This window comes from Pipistrellus kuhlii, unplaced genomic scaffold (genome assembly GCF_014108245.1).
Source record: "Pipistrellus kuhlii isolate mPipKuh1 unplaced genomic scaffold, mPipKuh1.p scaffold_m20_p_13, whole genome shotgun sequence".
Taxonomy (NCBI): Eukaryota; Metazoa; Chordata; class Mammalia; order Chiroptera; family Vespertilionidae; genus Pipistrellus; species Pipistrellus kuhlii.
Genome location: NW_023425438.1, coordinates 31580481 through 31589229, shown reverse-complemented (window position 1 = coordinate 31589229; position 8749 = coordinate 31580481). Strand labels below are relative to the sequence as shown.

At 42.4% G+C, this 8749-nt stretch overlaps 1 long non-coding RNA gene across 1 annotated transcript; it reads left to right on the top strand.

Moving 5' to 3' along the window:
* Positions 1–2812: 2812 nt before the first annotated feature.
* On the top strand, positions 2813–7827 carry LOC123652253. Its single transcript, XR_006741485.1, has 2 exons — positions 2813–2929; positions 7226–7827. It is a non-coding gene; the product is annotated as an uncharacterized LOC123652253 (long non-coding RNA).
* The last annotated feature ends 922 nt before the right edge of the window (positions 7828–8749 follow it).

The following is an 8749-nucleotide window of genomic DNA, read 5'->3' as shown; positions in this document are numbered from 1 at the left end:
TCTGGACATTGAGATTTTCAGTAGAGGATGTGTTCACTTATGAATGAATACAGGTGTGCTGAGATGCACAGTTTGTGGTTAAAGTCAGAATACACCTCTAATTAATTTTTCTAAGTTGATTTAAAAAAAACAACAAGTAAAAACCTTTTTGTGAATCAATTTGTCTAACAAACATTTGCTGAGAATCCACCTGTGCCAACTCTGAAGGTACCATGAAGAAGGGGGCATGCTTCCTGCCTCCAAGGACCTCACAGTCTAGGGGCAAAGACAGGCAGGTACATAGCTCCCTATAGCATAGCATCCCAGTGCCATGCATTGTGTAAAATATGATTAATTCTAACCTGTTCATGTCTAATCAAGATCCTGGGCTATCTGGCTTCCCCTTCTACAAACTTGTCCTCAGTGGGATCCAGGTCTATTATGAAAATCACACAATATCATTCCGAACCATAAATGACACTGTCAGTTTGATACAAAATCTAGTCAGGTGAAATACTTCAGATTCTCCCACCAACCTGTGTCACTATATTGACAAAAGCTCTAATTATTTCATTTTCCTCTCCAATTTTGTTCTCGGAATGACTTTGCACAACAATGTGCTGGCCTTAATTCCTCTGATCCTGCCAGGTCTGGGGTTGTGGTGGGTGGTGTTCAATGGGGGTAGGGGCAGCTGAAGCATTCAAAAGTCAAGGCAAAGCTCGTGATTTGGTTTCATAAGAAACCATGAGTCTAAGCTGATGGTTAACATACCTCAGCACAGAAAACTTTTTGAGAACTAGAATTTATTTTGAAGGAGTGGAATTAAGGAAATGAAAAAATGACATTGGGAGGCTTAAGGACAAAAGGGTCTTTGGATGGAAGTTACAGAAAGGGGTTTTGGAATAAAAACAATGAAGAGTTTATTATAGTTAGATCCATCTAATACTTGGGGATTTAGGCCTCTGGTGTGGACAGAGACAAAGCAGTGGTGTGATGACAGTCATGGTTCATCAACCACGTGGAAGGTTAAATGAGGTGAACTCACAGCTCTTTGTGCTGAACCTAAATCCTGGCTCTGCTTTCAGCTCATGGAACAAACCAAATCTGAGCCAGCAACACTGCCTCACCTGGACTCTGTATTATCATTGCTAAGTTGGAAAGAGGAAGCAATTATCAGAGCCCCCTCTGACCACTGTGAGTGAACCCCAGACTCACAGCCTTGTGGCTCAAAGATGAGTGAGCACAGTCTTGGGAGTTGGGCCTTTAGATCCATCAACTCTATCTGATGACTTGGAAGTTCCTTCAATCCCCAATATTGAAGACCAGCAAGACTGGTTTGTCTTGTTCTAATTATTATTTAGATGACTATTTGGCTCATTCTTGAGCAAAGCTTGAATCAAGTCAGACCTGTTAATTGAATCAAGATTATATAATCATATTTGGGCATTTAAATGCAAACCAATTACGTTGGAGACTAAACATCTTATACACAAGGAGGGAGTTTTGGTGTTTGGAATGTACTAGAATGCTAATACACAAAGCCTAACCTTTAAAGTGGAGGGTGGAGCACTCCAGGGCACTCCTGTTTCGATGAAGTTGTTGTAATGGTGATTGCTCTGGGCACATTCTGGGAAGATGATGGAAACAACTCAAGTGAGAATGACACCGATGTTACCCCAGTTCATTGAACACATTACATTTGGAACACGTCTCTTTGTAGCATTTGGCTTGGTTTATAAAGGCATTATCAGAATCTGTAGGAGGCATTTGCAAGGAGGGCTCCCTTGACTTTCCTGGTTATCATGATTCCCTCCTCCTTTCCCTTGACAAACATATGCCACAGGCCATGAGTAGTCATTTAATGCTTCACTTGGACCTCTTTCTAGTTTCCAGTCTTAGCTCCAATGGCTCAATTCTTGCACTACAAAGTGAGGAAAGCAGGCAGGAGGCACTGGAGAAGTCACTGAGGAGTTGATATGGGGACTAGCAACATAACGCAACGTCTCAGGAACAAGGCACCAGACTCAGGTTTGATACTTGTCCCTAAAATCTCTAAGACCCACCTAGGCTGCCCAGCTTCAGGGGGCCACTAGCCTGCAGGCTCTCTGTATATTCTGCCATCACTGCTTGGAAGGTGACAGACCAAATGCTCAGTCTCTGTCTGTATTGAGAACTGAACTAGGCTTTGTAGAGATATCCCAGCCTGAAAAACAACCAGATGGCATTGCTGGAGATGGTGTGATCCCAGAGAAAGCACGTTCTGTTCTCACACTTTGTCTCTGTCTCTGACATGAGGTCATTAGGCACCTCTGAAAACATTCTAGGGAAGAGTTTCATCTTCAGCACCATCCTGTCTAGGGAAGTCTTGCAAACTCAGAATTTCAAAAGTCAGGGAGGGGCAGCTAACTGGAGGTGGGATCCTTGGGATACGTTTCATTGTAAACACGTGGCTGAAATGTGTCACAGGTGGGCAGGCACTCTAGTGTGCCCTAAACACAGCCTCTGGACAAAGGTCACTGACTTCATCAAGGCCAAATGAAACAGCAGGCTGGTTTTCTTTAAATAGGCTTACTTAGATCCACCGAGGACTAACCTTAAGCTTGATCTTCTATTACTTTTCTCAATCTTCTTCTCCTTCTTCTCCTTCTTTCCTTCTTCTTCTCCTTCTCCTCCTCCTCCTCCTCCTCCTCCTCTCTCCTCCTCCTCCTCCTCCTCCTCTTCTTCTTCTCCTTCTCCTTCTTCTCCTTCTTCTTCTTCTTCTTCTTCTTCTTCTTCTTCTTCTTCTTCTTCTTCTTCTTCTTCTTTCTTCTTCTTCTTCTTCTTCTGCCAGTACGTCTATTAAATGAGTCTATCTCAAACTGAAGGCATAGCTTTTGAAGGTTAACTGTGAAGCTCATGTTTGTCCAGGTCAGACTTTCAGCCCCTTCCTCCCAGGGCATCTGTGACACAGGTAAGCCCATGACATCAGGCAGGGCTGGCAGGAATGTTACATTGAGATGGGAATGTGGGTATTAGCACATTAGAATAATCTGAGAAACCATTCCAAACCAATCCTTACTTATACCCTGGGCACTCAACCCTTTAGAAACAATCAAGATAAGAACAACAGTCTCACCTCTGAGAGGGAAGTACGGGGTAAAGGCCCCACCTGCTGTGAGCTCTGGTACACAAGAGGATGCCTCAGCTGGGCCCAGCTCATTCTCTTGATTGGCTTCCATAAACACCACTCTGGAGACCAGGGTGTGCAAAGGGGGAAAGAAAGCGCCATCCCTGCCCTGAGCTCTGGGATGGTGGCTGTAAGCCCTCAGGAGGCCTGCGGAACTGAGTGGTGGAGAGAAAAAAACCCCCCACAAAGCTGGAGGGCTTACACCACCTGATATCAATACTCATTATGAAGCTACTGTAATCATGATAAAGTGTTATTTAGGCAAGGTTACACAAGTGGATCAATTGAACAGAACAGAGAGTACAGAGATACAGCCATGCATACACATTTTATTGGTTTTAAACAAAGGCATCATGGATTTTCAATGGGGGAAGAAAAACCTTTTCAATAAATGGTTCTGGAAATAACTGGATAAACTAAACTGGATAAAATGAATCTCAATCACTATTTCATACCACTCATACATTTTAATTTAAGATGGAACCTAGATGTTTATGTAAAAGCCAAAATTCTAATTGAGCTTCAAAAGAAAACTTAAAAGAATATCTTCCCGGGTTTAAGCAAAATTTTCTTAGATGGGACATGGAAAACAATAGTTATAAAAGAAAAAAGAAAGATAAATTAGACTTCATAAAATTTAAATCTTCTGCATATTAAAGGGAACCATTAAGAAAATAAATAGGCAAGCTACAGATTAGGAAAAATATTCACAATGCATGTATCTGACAAAAGATTTATTTTCAGAATATATGGAGAATTCTCATAGATCAATAACAAAGATAAACAACCCAATTTTTAAAAGATGGGCAAAATATTTAAACAGACAATTTATCAGAGAAGATATATGAATGGCAAATGAATACATGAAAAGGTGCTCAATAAAACTAGTCATCAGGGAAAGACACATTAAAATCACAATGTGATACCAAATCAAACCCACTCAATCGGCTAAAGTTAAAAGTCCCCAATGTTGGTGAGGATGTGGACCAATGTGATTTTTCTTACATCACTGGCTGTAAAAAATTGTACATTGAAAAACCATTTAATAATCTCTCTATATAAAACCTAAGCAACCGTAATGACCAAACAACCGGAATGACCAGTTGACTAGTCACTATGATGCACACTGACCACCAGGGGGCAGTGTGCTCCCTCAGCCACCCCCCTCCCCCTACTTCTCCCCCTGCCTGCTGCCCTACCTCCCCTGATCATCAGGGAGCCAGCCAACCAACCTCCTGCAGTCCCTCCTCCCAGTTGGCCAGCCCCCCAATAGGCCTCAATCACAGGCCACACCAAAAGACCCCACCAGTGCATGAATTCATGCACTGGGCTTCTAGTCTTTCATAAAATTAAACATAAACCTACTGTTATTGATTGAATATCTGTGTCTCCCAAAATTCATATTTTGAAAATCCCTAGTGTGTTGGTATAGGGAGGTGGAGCTCTGGGGAGGTGATAAAGTCATAAGGGTGGAGTCCTCATGAATGGGATTAGTGCCCTTATAAAAGAGATCCCAGAGAATTCCCACACCCCTTCCACAGTGAGAAGATAACCATCTGTAAACAGGTATCATGTCTTTACCAGACACTAAATCTGGTGACTTGATCCTAGCTTCCAGAACTGTGGGAAATAAGTTTCTGTTGTTTATGAGCTACTACTCAGTCTATGTATTCTATTATAGCAGCTAGAATGGACTGAGATCCCTAACCTATGAAAAGCCATAAGTTCCAGAGAATTAATACCCTCCATTTCCCAGGCCACAGAGCACCCCTCCACCACAGCTACTCAGATGGGACAACTTTGAGGTGACTGTCCTACTAGACTTCAGAGTTGTCCAGTGGGATTCAGCTCCAGCTGTGCTTGAAAAGTCCCCTTCATGGATGTTTCTGACTCTAGACTTCTTCTTGAGTTTGGTTGGTCTCCTCTAACAATGGTACACAGGGAAACTAAGGGTTTTCTTGTGTCCGTGTAAGCCAACACGAATACAAGTGGACCTTTCAACCATGGATCACACTACCAAAAAGTGGAGGTCCCCGTGTAGGTTCCACACCATCACAACATTCATCTGAGCACCCAGCATGGTGCCAGGCCTGGGGAGACAATGTTTGTGGAATGCTTAAATGTGGATAATGACATGCCATTGAGAAGTATTAGCACTTTGGGGAGATTTTTCTCTGCAGGTTCATGCTTTAAGCATAGCCAGGCCAATGCCCTCAAGAGTGATCTTTTCTCCTGGTCCACACACCAGAAAGAACTAAATTGTTGGGTGTGTATAAAAAGACTTGAGTGTTATGACTGGGTATAGCCACCTTAAGAAAGCTTTGTGGTCATGTGAATGAAAAGTCATAAAAATGTACTCTCACTCCTGAAAATTCACCCCAAAGAAAAATCTCATATAAAGGAGATAATTACAATGATGGGAATGAGAAAAGAATTTGGGTGGGGATGAGAGATTCCTTAACATAACACAGAAGAGCAGACTCAGTTCTCCTTGGACCTTCTGTGATGTTCAGCCTGAGAAAGGGGAAGATCGTGTTTGGACACTGCAGAGGAGATGGCAGAGAGTGGAGTGGGGCTGGAGTGGTCAGGGCAAGCCAAGCATCCTATGTTGGAATTTTCTTCTATGACAGCTCAAATCCTCACTTTATAAATACACTTTCAAATTAAAGTAGAATGCATAATAAACTGCACAAACATGAGATAAAAGTAAACACACCTGTGTCACCATCTCTCAGATCAAGCTATAGGACATTACCTGAACCCCAAAGCTGCTCTTGCTCCCTTCCCAGTAATCTCCCCCTCAGGTAACTACTATTCTGACACCTATGACCACAGATTAGTTTTGCCTGTTTGAGAACTTTATGTAAGGAGACCATAGAGTTTGTACCGTTTTATGTCTAATGTCTTCCACCCAACATTAGGACCTTGAGCTCCATCCATGTTGTTGTGGGACCAATGGTTTGTTCTTTTTTGTTGTTGTCTAGTATTCCACCAAATGATTATTTATGTAGCCAAGACTTCGTTTAAGTTAGTCCTTTACTGGTTTGAGGTGAACAGATGAGAAGTACCTAAAGAGTGTGGAGGCAGAGAGAAGCTTAAGGAAATTCATTGTTAGGAGCTCACAGGATTGTAGGAGATGTTTTGAACTCTCAGGGTCCTTGAATCAAACTCTTGGGGAAACTTCAGCTAACTCTCCGAGGACAAGGGATGGCTCTGGGATACAGTAACTATGTGGCAGGCACTCTGTTAAGCATCCAAAACTCTTCACATCAATGAATCCTCATAATGACTCCTCTTGGTATTAATGGCCCATTTTAAAGATGAGAAAACTGAGGGTTTGTGAGGCAAATAACTTTCCCAACAACTGCAATGGATATGTAGAAATATGAGGAAGTATAATTAGAAGTGGAAAAAAATTGAATAAATGTGTAGATAAACTGATTATGAATACAAAGACCAGAAGGGATGGCTATATGAAAAATTTTTTAAGTTGTTAAAGATTAGTGAAGTTATAAGGGCTTAAAAAAGTCTTCCACTATTATATTAATTTTTTAATGAAAAAGTGATTTGAGAAAAGCACTTTAAATCCTTCTTTGTACCTCCCAAACCACCATGATCAATCCTTTAACTCAGTTTGGCCTCCTCACACTTTCTCTTTCTCAGATCAGATTAGATTGCCTATCTAGTTTCTCCCGCAATCTTACTTTCTCCACATATACACACGCCCTGTTTTTGCGAGATGAGGTCTCTTTGTGGAGTGTCAGCTCTTTGCTTAGGAAGCCTTGCTCTGGTTTGATAATTTTCTGCTGTGTGCTCGTAAAAATGACTAGGGCACTTATGGTTCTACATAAGTAAAAACAGTGCTACCTAGTTGTCTGGGAGATGGGTCCCTCCTCACCTCCAGCCTGTGGGTCTGGTTTGTGCAGCCTGTGCACTAGTCTCCAGAAAGCTCCAACCGCACAGAGATTGGCCCTTGGCATGTCCAAGCTGCAGGCAGCAGCGTCTGAGGTGGGGGCAGGTGGCTGTGCTGCTGGCATCCCTCTGCTCTCCAGGTTGACTTTGCCCACTGTATCATTACAGGTATCCATCCAGCTTTTTCCTTAAGACCCTAGATAACAGAGGCTTACACCAAGCAGAAGTGGATGTCCTTCTCCTCTAAGCTGTCCAGGACTGATAGAGGGGCTCCCTCCTGTCAGCAACCCAGGTTCCCCTTCTATTTTGGTTGCTTTGCTGAATTTCAGGTGTTGCCTTCATCTGTTTTCTCCAAGATGGTTCACCACCATCTTGTATGGGAGAAAGGAGTAGGGAGAGCACAGCCCACCCTTTAACATCCTGACCAGGCATTGCCCCCATCAACCCTGGCATAAGGGGTAGGACGCATTGGGGGGGCCACAGAAAGCAGTAGTTAAGCATGTGGACTTTGGGCCAGACCACTTGGGTTTAAATTCTGGTTCTACCACTTACCAGCTCATTAACCTCAGATAAATTTTCAGCCATTTCATGCCTCTGTTTCTTTACTTGTACAGTGGGGATGATGATGAATAGCATTATCTCCTAATCATTGCTGAGGCTTAAATGGGCTACTATGTAAAAACGGGAGGCTTTACATTTACATATCAATTAAATTTATATGTTGTATATAAGTTTATATATTAGATGTAAAACATAAATGGGCTATTATGTGGAAAGTGCTAAGAGCAGTGTCTGCCATACAATGGGTACCATATATACATATATATATGTGTGTATGTGTGTGTGTGTGTATATATGTGTGTGTATTATACTAATTATACTAATATATATATATATATATATATATATATATATATATATATATACACTAGTATAATTATTATGGAAGCTTTTGGTGCAACATGAAGTGGTGGTGATAGCGGTAGTGATGGTGGTATGGTAATGATGTTGATGGTGATGGTGATGACTACGGTAGTGGTGATGGTGCTAGTGTTGCTGGTGAAGGCAGTGATAGTGATGCTGTGGTGTGACTACTATAAGAGCTTATGAAGACCAGATTACAGAGAAGTGAGGAGTCCTATCTCCCTGACACCTGGCCTTGTACTCCAGTGTTGAGCTCATTTGGAGCTCCCAGTGCACTGTGGAGGTGCCTACTGGTGATGAGCCCCACCTGGACTACAGCAGATCCTGGTACAGAGCCATGCCAGGGCTGATGCTGCCAGTTCCTGGGCAAAATGACCTCAGTGTGGGCCAAATGAAACCACTTCTAATTCAAGGGAGATGTCACCAACTCTCTTTAGGGTGCAATATGACATAAGATGTTCCTGTTCTTGCCCTTTGCTTTCTGCAACATGGTGGGGTAAGAGGTCTCTGGGTGGGGTTCCAGAAAAGGATGAAAGAGCAATTGTATTCTTTCATGGTTACCAACATCATTTCAATGCTGAGGATTCCCAAATTTATAAATCCAGCCCTTAACTCCCCCAAACTCCAGGTTAAGCCTGACTCCAACTTTCCTGGCTGTCTAAGAGTAAGCTCAAATATATCACAGCCAAAAACAAACACCACCAAAAAGAAAACAAACAAACAAACAACAGCTTGCCGAAACCGGTTTGGCTCAATGGATAGAGCGTC